The sequence below is a fragment of the Canis lupus genome, chromosome 11 (assembly GCF_011100685.1).
Source record: "Canis lupus familiaris isolate Mischka breed German Shepherd chromosome 11, alternate assembly UU_Cfam_GSD_1.0, whole genome shotgun sequence".
In the NCBI taxonomy this organism is placed as follows: Eukaryota; Metazoa; Chordata; class Mammalia; order Carnivora; family Canidae; genus Canis; species Canis lupus.
This window is the reverse complement of record NC_049232.1, coordinates 18,281,014-18,296,031: the sequence shown is the minus strand read 5'-3', so window position 1 is coordinate 18,296,031 and position 15,018 is coordinate 18,281,014. Positions and strand designations below refer to the sequence as shown.

General features: G+C 34.2%; 1 protein-coding gene across 1 annotated transcript in view; it reads right to left on the bottom strand.

Annotated features, from left to right (window-relative positions):
- Positions 1-15,018, bottom strand: part of ADAMTS19 (ADAM metallopeptidase with thrombospondin type 1 motif 19) — a 228,940-nt gene that overhangs the window by 132,106 nt on the left and 81,816 nt on the right. The gene's annotated exons all lie outside the window — the stretch shown is intronic.

Below are 15,018 nucleotides of genomic sequence, written 5' to 3'. Positions count from 1 at the left end.
ATATAATAGAACATCACACTCAACAAAATTCATTTTTAAGTAGATATGATACATTTATAAAACTTGACCACATAATGAGTAGTGAAAAAAACTCAACAAATTTCAAAAGTGGAAATTACCCAAAGAATGTTCATTGACCACAATGGAAATAATTTGGAAATCAACTAAAAAGGTAACTAGAAAAACTCAAACTCCCTAGACATGAGATGATATACTTCTAAATAGTTCACAAGTGAAAGCAATTTTAATGAAAATTAGAAAATATGTTAAGCATATTTATAGTAAAAATAGAACACATAAAAAATGTGTAGGCTGAAATGACAGTGCTTAGAGAAATTTATAGCATATGTTATAAAAAATAAGAGACTGAAAATCAATGATTAAATTCCTTCCAGGAGCTGGGAAGAGAGCATCAAAGCTTAAGAAAAGAAAGGGAAAGAAAGAATAAAGAGCAAAAACCAATGAACTATAAAAACAAATGTAAAAGAAAATTAACAAAACTGGTAATTCCCTAGTAAACTAATCAAGAATAAAGAAAAGACACATATACAAATTACCAATATCAACAAAGGATAAGGAAATGTCTCTATAATCCTAAAGACATCAAGGTAATATATGAAAACTTATGCCAATAAACCTTACATTTGCCAAAGCTGCCCAAAGAAGAAATACAAAATCTAGAATTTTCTATTATAATCCCATTTATTCATTATACTCCAGCTACGCTTTTTTTTTCTTCTTCTTCCTTTTCTTTTCTCTCGTCATTTCCATCTCAAGACCTCTTCACTGGCTTTTTATTTTGGAACATTTCCCCTTTAAATATCTCTCTCCAGATCTTCTTGATCACCAAATTTAAATTACAAATACCCTTCTTCCTACCTTGGAACTCCCAGATTATCTCTTACTTCCATCTATTACATTTTTTTTCCAATGCCGGGTTTATCTTTTAATATACAAATTAATTATTTGTTAATGGATATTGGCCACCTCTCCATTAGAACCTAAGCACCGCAAGGGCAGGAATGTACTGACAAGTCAATATATTCATTCTCAACGTGTAGCCCGTATAGTACAGTGTACGCTATATGTTGTACAGTATCACGAGAACACATTTCGAGGTGTATTAACATGAGGTGTATTAACATCTTTTTCCAGGTCAATCGTTTCTTGGCCTTTTGGCTAAATCTAGTGTTGTTTTTCTTGCCAGGTAACATCTTAGTCATCTACAGGCTTTTCCCTGAGGGCAGGTGGGAAGAAATAGGAAATGTGGTAGGTAGCCTTTGCAACTCTGTGCATTGGGAAACTCCAGGCAGACATCAGATGACTCAAGGAGGGAATTAATTAGAATACTGGGTAGGTAGATAGAAAGAGGAGCTGTGCTGTCATGTCTGACTCTCATTGCCAAGGAGGCAAAGGGGGCTGGAGTTTAACCTAGGGGACCCATGGATGACATGACTGTGGTCTGGCAGGGTCATCAGCACTAAGAGATGGACTGGTAGGGATTGGGGAGGGCAGGAAGATAAACAGTGTGGTGGAAAGAGTTGAACAGGAGCTACAGGACCCTAACCAAACCAAGATCCTTGAGTTGAACCCATCAAATGCATACTGGAGGCCAAGTCCAGCATGTAGACAAAGGAATTCACTGCAAAGACGCAGAGACCAAGAATGTCAGAGGAAAATGAAAGCACTGTGATTTCTGATGTATAGCCCAAAATCTCAGCTATGGAAAGGATCAAAGGAGAGGTTAGGGGAGCTTTTTTGGAAGAACTGAGTATTAGGTAAAATCAAACCAAAAAGGCAAATGAATAAAGTCATTTAAATTGGAAGAAAAAAAAATAAACTGGAAGAAAAATTAACATCAATTGACATGTTTAAGTGTTCACTGTCCTGGAAACAAAGGAGGTAGGGACTTGTGAGAGAAAGATTTAATACAACAGTTCTTTTCCTAATTGAGTATTATCTTTGACCTTAATGTATATTGCAACAAAATTAACTACAGATGGGAATGTACATGTTAAAAAAAAAAAGTGTGTATGTGTTTTTAATCGGTTGCTAAACATAAATTAAACAGTGAATCACCACTCATTTTATTATCCTAAGGTGTGATGGGGGCATCTCAAATCAGTTAAGTACTGGACTAAGCATATGGACACCACGTCTAATTCTTTGGCAAGCTTCTATACGAAATATTAAAATGATGCAGGAAAAAGAAGGTAAAAGATGGTTCAAATAAATGTTCAGGATAAATAGTGAAAGAAAGCGAGTCCAGAGGGAGAGTGGTATGCCGGGTAGTAGGCAGAGGTGGCCAGTTCTTAAATTCTGCTCTTTTGAGAGACAGAGAGGACGTCACGGTAACAGACAAGTTCCAAAAGAAGTTTAATCGTTGCTTTTCTTTTCACATGCCCTTAATCTTTGTAATAAATCTCACCACCAAGCAGACCCACCTCCTCCCTACATTAATATAATGAGAAGGCCTGCTTTGGTATGAAAGAAAGAACGATTCAGAAAATTTATGTCTGCAGGCTAGTTTTGTGCTCCCTGCTCTTGTATTCTAGATTTATTCTACTTCACATTCACTTCTCTCAGAGAATTTAGGGACAAATAACTGGGTGGTTTCAGAAGTTAAACTCTCAGAACCTTAGGGAGTTTAAATTAAGCCAGACTCCAATGTGCATTACTGTGGTTCTGATATATCCTTAATACATCAATCATTAATAATATATACCATCTGAAATTCTTAATTTAGATTTCAGCACAACTCTGGAAATATAATGCTTGTGGCATGTTGGAAAAGCCATATGTGGCAGATGACACATCTAATGCCTATAAGTCAGAAATGAGAAATTTACTGTGCAGTCTACCACAAACATGGATGAATATTGGTATTCACATCGCTAAGTTAATTAAAAAGAAGATATATCAGAGTTCTTAGGCTTTCTGTATGACTTTGGGCACAAAAGCAAGACGAAAACAAAGAGAAATTAGGCTTAATGATTTCATCTGCCTTGGAGATTAAAAAACTGTCAGGGCTTTAAAAAATAGGTAAGATGAATCACAGTTAAAGATTTTTTGTGAAGTAAGTTGAAGGATACAGCTGGAAAAATTTAAAAGCGTTCTGATTGCGTATAAATCAGGAATTTTGGCTAACTCATTTTTATAATGCTATAACGTAATCATATCCTGAAGGCATTAAACAGGGACAATTAAAACTAAAAATATCATGCTACTAAAAATCTCTATAAATTGCTTTTTTAGAGTACTAGGAAAAGCACTGACAGCATGCACTTACAACCATAAACCAACCCAAACTGCAATACAGTTTGACGCAACATTCTTTTTCCATCATGCCAATTTTTAATCATTTTGTTACTTTTCATGACTTGCTTTGTATTCAGTATGATCAGTGGCTTTTATTCAAGTAAAGAAAAGAAATAATTCTACAAATTGGAAAAATCTGAAGAATTCCAGTACAATCACAATGACAAATAATCTGATATTCTTAAATCTCCACTACTAAAATCTGAAATATTAAGGCTAATACAGTTATTTGACATAATTTGTTAAATAAAGCACATTTACTTAAGGACAAGCGTTCCAACTTCAGATGCATTTTTAAGAATTCAGCTTTTTTAGGTCTATATACAGAGGTAGTTAAGAGTAAACTGATTAAAATCCTTCTCAAAAAGGATTTGTGTTTTTAAAATCCTGATTGGAATTCAACAACAAATTTTTCATGACCTGTTTTCTGCATTAAGTAGAGTAAAGGCAAAATGCAGAGAATAAAGCCTTAAGAATTAATGCTCGTGTCAAATATTCTAGGGTTCGAGTCCTAGCCTCAAGTTTTAGCTGTGTGAACACAGGAAAGTTACTTCTTTTTTAAAAGATTTTATTTATTTATTTATTTATTTATTTATTTATTTATTTATTTATTTATTTGAGAGAGAGAGAGAGCATGAGTCGGGGGAAAGGCAGAGGGAGAAGTGGACTCCCCGCTGAGCATGGAGTCCAATGCAGGGCTGGATCCTGGGACTCCAGGATCACAACCTGAGCCAAAGGTAGACATTTAACTGACTGACCCACCCAGGTGTCCCAAAAGTTACTTCTTTTTTCTGAGCCTCAGTTTTCTTAACAGTAAAATTGGGAAAGTAACCATTTAGCTTAGGAATGCTAATTAATTTAGATAGAATACTTGAGCCTATGTTGGCTTATGTGAAACATGGTAATCATTAAATATTAAATTTTCTTACCTGTAAAATGAGGTTAACAACCCCTTATGACACAGAGGTTTTGAAGGGTTAAAGGAGGTGATGTATTTAAAAACCCATGGCATGTGGTAGATACACTGACAACACACTTAAGTGTGTGGTTAATACAAAGTTGCATTTCCAGATCTTCTGATAAGAACAACTCTTCAAAACCATAAGGAAGACCTCAAGGTATTTTCTAAATTAAGATGTTTTGTTTCCCAAGGATATATTCAGCATATTTTAATATTCATAGGGTTTAATGTACCATTAAAATACTTTCAAATATAAACAAAATTCCATAACTAAATGAAGCTTTAACAGTAAAAGATCTTGAGAAGTATTCTATGAACAATCACTTTTCATAATAATCCCTTAAGAATTATGTATCCAAGTCTTATCCCTGCAACATGTCTGCCAGAATAGAAATATAAAGTATCTGATTTATGTCCTGGCCAGAGCCTAATAAGAAATACACCAGAAGCCAAGAATTAAACAAGATAAGTTCAGCTTTGCTCTTATTGTAAACCACAGGAAAGATGTCATTTTCCTATTGGGAATTCATTTCTATTCAGAAATACATAGATCAAGCACCTGGGATGCTCATTACTGTGCTATGTGCTGAGGATACAGACAAGCATCCAGCAAGATCCTTGATCACAAAGAGATTAGAAGCAGAGGAAATGAATGCAAAGAATATTGAATTCCTCCAAAAGCATGCATGGTAGAGGGAGAGGCAGTCTAACAAGTCCGAAAGTGTAAATTAATCAGGGTTCTGAAAAATGGGTAGAATCTGAACAGGGATAAAGGAAAGTAAGGAAAACAAAGAAATAGCCTTCCATTTGGAAATTCTAAAATAATGCATTTGAACATAGTCACTAAGGTCTGCAAAAATTATCAGCTTTTCATCAGGGCCTCAGAAGAGTACATGTGTGAATTTAGAAGGGGAACTGTGAGGAGATGATGTTTTAAAAAGGCTTCCCAAGTGAATGAGCAAAGATATTTGGTAGGTGAAGTCTGGGTGGGATTTCAGTCTCTTCTGCTCTTTAGGCCCTATAGATTAGCTACTCTGTGCCAAGATACAACCTGCAGAAACCTTTGGGAATCCCCTGGTTGGAATGCCAAAAGCAAATCTAATGATTACATAATTTGTTTCTTTTTAATTTTTAAATTCATTTACAGTAACATTTACTTTTTATTGAACAGAAATTTAACACTCACATTGATTCATTTAATCATTATCACCATCAGGAACCAGAAGAGGTCCACCACTCCCCAAAACTGTCTTGTACCTTCCCTTTATAGTTATATTATCGCTCATCTTTAAATAAGAGTGACCACTGGATCACTGACCTGATCATCATTATAAGTTTGTCTTTTAGACAATGTCATATAAGTGGATTCATAAGGCAAATAACCTTTTGAGACCAGATTCTTTCACTGAGCCTAATGCTTTGAGTCCTCCTCGTATTACCAGATTGTTTAACCATTCGCCTCTTGAAGACCATTGGATTGTTTCCAGTTCTTGACGATGGTGAATAAAGTAGGTTTAAACATTCATGAATCGGTTTTGGGCAAAGTTTTATTTTTCTGAAGTAAATACCCAGAAATGGGATTGCTGGGTCATATGGTAAGTATATGCATATCTTTATAAGAAACTGCCAGATTGTTTTCCCAAGGAGTTGTAAAATTTTGTGCTGCCAGCAGTAGTGTACGAGGATTAAAGTTGATCCATATTATCCACAACCCTTGATATTGTTAGTATTTTAAATTTTAGTCATAAAATAGGCATATAGTGATATCCCATTGTGGATTTAATTTGCATATCCCTAATGACAAATGATGATGCCATCTTTGCAGTGTTTATTTGCTATCTATATATCCTTCTTGTGAAATATCATATCAAGTCCTGCATATGTTTGAATTGTTTTCTTAGTGTTAAGCTTTGAGAGTTTTATATATATATATAAGTTCTGTATATAAGTTCTTGTGTCTGGATTTGTGATTTATGAAGACAGGTGGCCCTTGAACAATGCAACAATTAGGAGTGCTGATCCCTCCCAACACACACATAGTCAAAAATCCACATATAACTTTTAGGGCACCCTGGTGGCTCAGTCAGTTAAGTGTCAGACTCTTGGTTTCTACTCAGGTGTTATCTCATGGGTCCTAGGATTGAGCCCCATGTCAGGCTCTGTGTTCAGTGGGGAGTCTGCTTGAAGATTCTCTCCCTCTGCTCCCTGCCACCCCCTTCCCACCACTCATACATGTGCACACAAGGACTCTCTCTCTCAAATAAATAAATAAATAAATAAATAAATAAATAAATAAATAAATAAATAAAATATTTTTTAAAAATCCACGTAAAACTTCTGACTCCCCCAGAACTTAACTACTAAAAGCCCACTTACTGTTAAGTAGGAGTCTACTGATAACATAAACAGTTAATTAACACCTAGTTTGCATGTTATATGTATTATGTTTTGTATAACTATAATAAAGTTAGCTAGAGGAAAGGTTATTAAGAAAATCACAAGAAACATAAAAGTACATTCACACAGTTCAAACCCATGTTGTTCAAGGGTCAATTATATTTTCCCCTGGTCCATACTTGTATTTTAATTCTTTAATAAAGCAAAAGTATTTTGGTTTTGTTGTTTTAATATCGATGAAACATAGTTCATCAACTTATCATTTAATGGATCATGCTTTTGGTATTTTTCTAAAAGTCCTTCACCTAATTCAAGGTCACAAAGATTTCTTCTTAGCTTTTCATCTAGGCTTTTATAGTTTTACATTTATATTAACAATCCATTTTGTATAAACATTTACAAAAGTTTCGGGATCCCTGGGTGGCTCAGCGGTTTAATGCCTGCCTTTGGCCCAGGGCATGATCCTGGAGACCCGGGATCGAGTCCCATGTTGGGCTCCCTGCATGGAGCCTGCTTCTCCCTCTGTTGTGTCTCTGTCTCTCTCTCTGTGTCTCTCATGAATAAATAAAATCTTTAAAAAAAAAGTAAAATAACTTTATTATTCTTCATTATGCATGATGATGACCAATGTTTTCAAGACCATTTCTTGAAAGATCATTCTTTCTTTCTTTCTTTTTAAAGATTTTATTTATTTATTTTAGGGAGAGATAGAATGCAAGTGGGGGGAGGGGAACAAGGAAAGGGAGAGCGAAAGAATCCCTAGAGGACTCCACGCTGAGTGTGGAGCCCAATGTGAAGTTTATCCCAGGACCCTGAGTCTAAATCAAGTGTCAGACACTTAACTGTCTGACCCACTCAGGCACTCCATTGGTTCCTTCCCTTTGTTTGATATGAATATGTTTCTTTTGTTTTGTTTGTTCCTCTTTTTCAGCTTATTTAGGCAGAAATTCAGATTATTGATCTAAGACCTTTCTTCTTCTTAATTAAAGCATTTAATTCTATAGATTTCCCTATAAACACTGTTTTACCTGCATCTCATAATTTGTATGCTGTCTTTTCATGGTTTTTTTTTTTCAGTTCAAAATCATCTCTAATTTTTTTTGTAATTTCCTTTTGACCCATAAAATATTTATAAATGTTATTTTCCAAATATTTGGAGAATATTCCCTTTTTATTTTTCTATAGTTGATTTTTAGTTTAATTCCATTATGTTCCAGAACAGAATGTTTATCATTTAATTCTTTCAGATTTGTAAAAGTTTGCTTTATGAATTAGAAAATATTCTTTCAGAAAATGTAACTTGAAAAGCACATATTTCTGCTCTTTTGGGTAGAGCAGTGTGTACATGTTAGTTAATAGTGTCATTCAATTCTTTTACAAGAATGTTGATTTTCTACTGACTACCCATTACTAAGAGAGATGTGTTGATAGCTCCAAATACAACTGTGCATTTGTCTATTTTCCTTTTTCATTTTGTTGGTTTTCCTTTCATGAATTTTAAAGCTCTATTGGTAGGTGCTAAGATATTTAATATCATTATATCTTCTTACTGAATGACCCTTTTATTATATAATGTTCCTCTTAGTTTTTAGTAATTTTCTTTGTTCTTAAATGTACATTTTGGCCATTTGAGTGTTTTTTAGATTTTTCATGGCAAATGTATTTCATATTTTTACTCTTGACCTACGTGTCACATTTGAATTGAGTTTCTTACAGACATCAAAGAATCGGGTCTTTGCTATTTTTCAATTTGATCTGAAAATTTTTTTAAATGGTGTATTTAGACTATTTTTATTTACTATTTTTATTTTTTAAATGGTATTTATTTTTTATTTACTATTTGCTATTTTTATTTATTTTATTTATATGTATGTTGGGATTTAGGTCTACCATTTTGTTATTCATGTTTTATTGTTGATGTTGTTTGTGCCCTCTGTTCTTCTTTCCAGCCTTGATTTTGCTCTTTCGAACTAAAAGTTTTAAGAGGGAAGGCCTCAAGCTTTTTAGTATGTCATTTTAATTTATTTATTTTGTTTCAATGACATCTTTCTATATATTTGTTTAGTTGTTGCTTACTATAGGTTTTACATTATACATATTCAACTTTCAAACCACATCAAATGAAATGTGGAAAGTTTAACATCATCTAGGTCCTTTCACCTTCCTCCAAGGATGTGGAGTTGTCTTATGTATTACATTTAAATATGTCAAAAATGCCATCAGATGATGTTATAATTTTGCTATCAACTATCTAACATATTAGCTAGTAATATAAAATATTCAAGAGGAAAGTATATTTGTCACTTCTCCATTTCTTTTGCTCTTTATTCCTGATGTTCTAGTTTCCATTAAATGTAATTTCCCTTCCGTTAGAATTACTTACTTTGGCAATACTTTTAAAGATGCTCTTTTGGTCATGAATTCTCTTAGTTTTCCTTCATCCAAGAATTTTCTTATTTTATCTTTATCTGTGTTGACAATCCTTTCTTTCAGTAACTTAAAAATGGTGTGCCACCCAACCGGCTTTCATGGTTTGTTTTAACAAATATGTTAGTAATATTATTGTTCTTCTATAACTAACAGTTTGTTGGTTGTGTCATTTTTTCTTTCTCTTTAGTTTTTACTTTTGATTGTGATATCTCTGGCTATGCATTTCTTCAGGTATGTCTTGTTTGGAGTTAACCTGGCCTCATATCTGATGATATAAATCTTTTGCCTAATTTGAGGAGTCTTCAGTCACATTCTTCTCTTTCTGTTTCCTTCTGGGATCCATGATGACTACTTGTGATATTTCCCACAGATTCCTAAGACTGTCTTCATATTTTTTCCCAATCTTTACTTTCTGGTGTTCAGATTGGATCATTTATTCTGATTTATCATTACGTTAAAAAACTCTTTTCTTGTCATCTTGATTCTACTACTCTGTACATGCAGAGAAATTCTTATTTTGGCTATTCTTTTTAAATTCAAATATTTCCATTTTGTTTTTTGTTATATATTCTATTTATTTCCTGAGACTTTCTATCTTTTCATTCATTACAAAAATATGTACCCTTACTTTTTAGAATATCTTTATAATAGATATTCTAGTCTTTGTCATATAATTCCAAAATCTGTACCACCTCATAGTATGTGTTGAGTGTCTTTTCTCATGTAAATTGAGATTTTCCAATTCCTTTATAGATGGTATAATTTGGGGTTGTAGCTTGGACACTTCTTTTTAAGATTTTATTTATTTATTCATGAGAGACACACAAAGAGAGGCAAAGACATAGGCAGAGGAAAAGCAGGCTCCCTGTGGGAAGCCTGATGTGGGACTCCATCCCAGGATCCTGGGATCATGACCTGAGCATTAGGCAAATGTTTTAACCCTCAGCCACTCAGGTGCCCCTATCCTGGACATTTTTAATACTATATGGTGAAATTTTCAGTCTTATTTAAATATTATGAAGAATGCTGACACTTCAAAATTCTTTAGCATAAAGCCAAAAGTTTCAAAATTCCAAGGCTCTGTAGGCTTTGGCTTAATTGTCAAATTTCCATCGTCAATTGTCAAAGTCTTTTATACTCCCATCCTCTATGTTTATCATCTAGGGATCAGGCTGGGAATTCAGTGGCTCAGTAGCTTACTAGCTCATTTTGCTAAGAAATTTTATAGTCATGTTCACACATGCAAAGCTGAGGTGACCAAGAGCAGTTGATAAGCAACTGTATGAGATTACTTTCCTTGACTCTTCCCTTTCCATTAAATCCTTTGTCCCTCCCATGTTCTTATGGTTCTCATTTCAGTAATGCTGCCAGAAAGTCTGTGGCTTAGGTACCCCACTCTATAGTGCACTTTTCTGTCTGTGTCTAAGTTTGAGCAATAAAAGGGCTGGAACAGAAAGCAATGAGGTTCACCTTTCCCTCTTAAAATAAAAGCTCTATAGACCAGAGAGGAAGATTCATCTCCGATTTTTATGATTCCTCTTACTGACACTATTGCTATCCCCACTGCCACTATGAAAGGATTGCTTGGTAGATGGGGCAAGAAAGAATGCAGAGGTTTGTGTTTGTTTTTTGTTTTTTGTTTTTTGGTGGGGGTGCACCTTTCCTCCACTATCTCTAAGCATTAGGAGACCTTCCTGGCCCTTGATGCAAACCAAAGGAATTTCTTAGCTCCCTCTCTCACTATACACACCCTAATGACCACTTCCAAGTCAGGGCTGTTTTGAGTCCAGATGAGAGACAGAAAAGTAAACTTACCACTGGTTTGGTGGTACTTCAAATTCTTGCCTTATTCTCCATATGCACACTACTATTTACTTTTTAAAATCCTCAAATTGTTGTTCCATTCTACCACATAAAATATATTCAGTGAAAGAGTGGAGTATGTTGACTCCAGCTTACCCTAAACTAGATACTTCCCTTCAAAAAAAAACCAGTCAGAACTAGTGTCTTGTAATTTAAAGAAAATTACCTATGGAATTGTATTATTTCTACAATGCAAATGAAGCATCTCCATAATCTCAATTTTCTCTAGTCATTACCATTTTCAACCAGTTAAGAACCAGAATTGGAAAGACTATGGCACATGCAAAGCAAAAGATGTGCTGCATCATCAGATTATTTAGGTATTAAAGACACAAATCATTCTAATATCTCAAAAAGCATTTTCTTCTGTATAGGCTTACACATTTGCTGCATTTTTATCATCTAATAAGTGACAATATTCAATATAATAGAACTGACCTACTAAAAATTACATTAATATTATATAGATTACATTGATATTATTCCATACTAATAATTAAACAATACTTATAATTAATAATTAAATACTAATAATTAAAGAAAAAATGATTTATAAACTCAATTTGCTTCAATCATCTTACTAGAAGAAAAATAAATGATATAGAAAAATTCTGAGATCAAGACAGAATCTTCTGATCATGACATTTTTAAAATTTAGTGACTTCATTTAAAAAAATACTAAGGCTTTTAGATACTTCAGAGATGTGTATCAATACACTTATGCTTAAAAGCCATGATGATATAAGTGTAGAGACAAAGGATGTCTCACAGTAAAGGAAGACAAATGGGAAATGCTTTTTAGTTACCCAGCCAAGAATAACAAAAGGAAAGAAAAAAAAGGAAAAGATTTAAAAGAATGTGTAAATAGTTTCATATTATTCACCACTCTGTCTCAAGCCCCTAACACCTAATATGCTTTTAGGCACAGAGCAGGTACTCCAAAATAGTGGGAAAAAATTTGATAAGTGATAAACAACAAAGAGAAGGAGACAAAATAAGTCAAAGAAGATAATCTGAAATGAAAGAACCAAGAAAAATTGAGGAAGAAGGACAAATAAAGAAACATAGTTCCTATTATCTTCTAAGTCTGATTCCAAGACTTTCAGATATCAGAATTTAGAACACAATGAAAATTATCACCCTTTTTCTCTCTGATATATCTGACACTCCGACCATAATGCTCTGTGGCCATCTGGATTGAAGGAAAGCAATATTGAGAGAAATGGTATAAAACCAGCTTCCAACACTTGCAGCAAATGCTCTTCTGTTGATTCCCAGTAAGTTTAATTGTTGTGATTGGGGAATTAAGTGATGAAATATCTAAGTTACAGAAATAATTATTATAGCTTAATACTTCTGAATTAAGTACTTTAAATGTATAATTTACAATTCTGAAAAATATGCAAAAGTTTGAAATATGTTTATAATAATAGAATAACTTTACAGTTACTTTGCCTGGGCATCATCTTATTACACTTTTGTTCAAGCATTATTATTACTTATGCCTTCTTTAACTTTTCAAAGTGTCTTAATGTAAATTATAGGTTATGTGAAAATCTTATCAGCATATGAATGTCACTGGTCTTTTTGTTTCAAAGCTAGAGTGGTCTAATATGACTCCTTGGGTTTTCCAATTTTCTTCGCCAGAAGCCCAAACTTTGTATTTTCATATATTATGGCCAGCTACCACCCAACTGACCTCCTTTGACACTCAGTTTTCCCTATCCCTTTCCTTGCAGCTCCACAGGGCAAGGGTTCAGACCCATTTCAATTTAGTATGCTTTTGTTCATCACTGATGCAACAATGGAGAAAAAAATTAAATGTAAAGAAATTGCAAAGATTGTAGGTTGTAGCAAATTCCTTGCAAAATCGTCTTAAAATCCTTTCACTGGGTGGCTCAGCTGGTTAGGTGTCTGCCTTTGGCTCCGGTCATAATCCCAGGGTCCTGGGATGGAGCCCAGGTCAGGCTCCCTGGTCCATGGGGAGCCTGCTTCTCTCTTTCTGCTGGCAACTCCCCAAGCTTGTATACACTCTCTGTCAAATAAATAAATAAAATCTTTTAAAGAAATCCTTTCACTGTTCTACTGTCTTATCAGGTATGGTAAATGGAAATCTCTTCGAATGTCTCCCTTTTTATTTTTTTTCCCTTTTTATTTCTTAACACACATTTTCTTTTGTCTTACTCTGCTTTCAGAGGGCCATGCACAATACTTTCATCTAAGATGACTTTATTTTCTTCCAGTATATAAACCCCCAAAGTATAATGTATAATTATATGCAGTCTTTAGTCTGACAGTTAATTTTTTCTAACTGCATAGCAAATTACTATAAATGTGGTGGCTTCAAATAACACCCACTTATTATTGTACAATCCTGTAGGTCAAAAATCTGTGACAGCTTAACTGAGTTTTCTGCTCAGGGTCTCACGGGTCCAGGTGTCATCCAGGCTGGACTCTTATCTCATGTCTGGAGAAATACCAGCTTCCATATTCATTTAGATTGTTGGTCAATTCAGTCCTTTGCCTCTGCTTTAAAAGGTGAATAGAGTTAGATCTCTAAATCTTAAGGTAAACAGAGGGACTGGACTTATATCTGTGAAATCCCTTCACAGCAGTACCTAGATCAGTGTTTGAGCAATCAGCAGACAGAAATCTTAGGAGTGTCATCTTTAGAATTCTGTCTACCATACCGAATATATTCTATTTGCATTTCTGAGAACATTCATATTAAACACTGAGCAATAATTTATAACAACAAATCTCATGATAAATTCTGGGTATCTCAAAGCTGGATCTAGGTTATATAAAATTATACACATTTAAGGCAATGCGTATGTCTAAAAGGTTTAATAATCTCTTTTGCAAAAGCATATGTCCCACTAGACTGAGTGAGCAAGAGCCTCCACAGTCATCATTGAATCTATCGAGGCCTTATAATGGGACTTTGAAGATGGTGAATACTCAAACAGTGTATTTGAATTCCCTTGAAGACTTAATTACATTACTAATTCGCTTAGAAAGTAAGATTCATATAGGAAAAAAAGTAACTTCATTCTTTGCTTCACCAAAGAAGTTCACATTTCAAAATCCTGAATATGAAATCAGCATGATTTTTTGGTAGAAGAAATATAGTTCTAACCAAAAGTATATTAAAAGAGAGAGATTGAGCTTAGTAATTTTTCCATATTTCCAGTCTCCAAAATTGTCTGTGCTTTAGGTGCCATAATGCAAAAGAAAATGGACAACAGCTATTTAATGAAAATTAAGCTACTTAAAAAAACTGGCTTGACCTCTTCTTCTCACCCAATAAAAATGATTACTTCTGCTGAAATGTGGTTTGGAGAATGTACTGGTGTTTGGAAAGGGAAGTGTCTGGAGATTCTCACATGTACAGTGTCAACATAAAAGGGTTATTTAAGTATGTTTTAGTCTCTGAATATGTTTCTTCTTGGCAGTTGCTTTCTAGGTGGTCTGTATGCCTGATCATTTGCAAGTACGCAAAATCAGAATTATTCAGAAATGTGCAGAATAAACCATCATTCCAATATGCCAGAAGATAGAACAAGAAAGTTTATTAATAATACAGAAGCATCTAAGTCTTACCAACAGAATGAAGGGAGGAGCAAAGAATCCCATAATGGAAAATCTGGTAGTTAAGGAAGCACAACCCCTTTCCTGAACAAGAGCTACAAAAATATTCACCACTAAAAAAATCATACTGACCAACATGTACCTTTGCCAGCTCTATTTACCAATTTGCTATACTTTAAAGTCCTTAGGAGGTTTCATCACACACACACACACACACACACACACGACCACTGACTTATCACTATTGATTTTTAATCATTGCCAAGTTATAGCAGAATTTCTCCAAGAGTGCTCTGCAGAATCCTGGGCTTCTACAAAATATTTTCTAAGACCTTTTCAAGAGGTCCACAAGGTCAAAACCATCCATATTTGTCCTGATGGGGCAAAAGCCATGGCAGGTACAATAGCCTAACACAAATGAGGGTAGGGGGAGCAAACTGGGCTGCCAGTCATTTTAT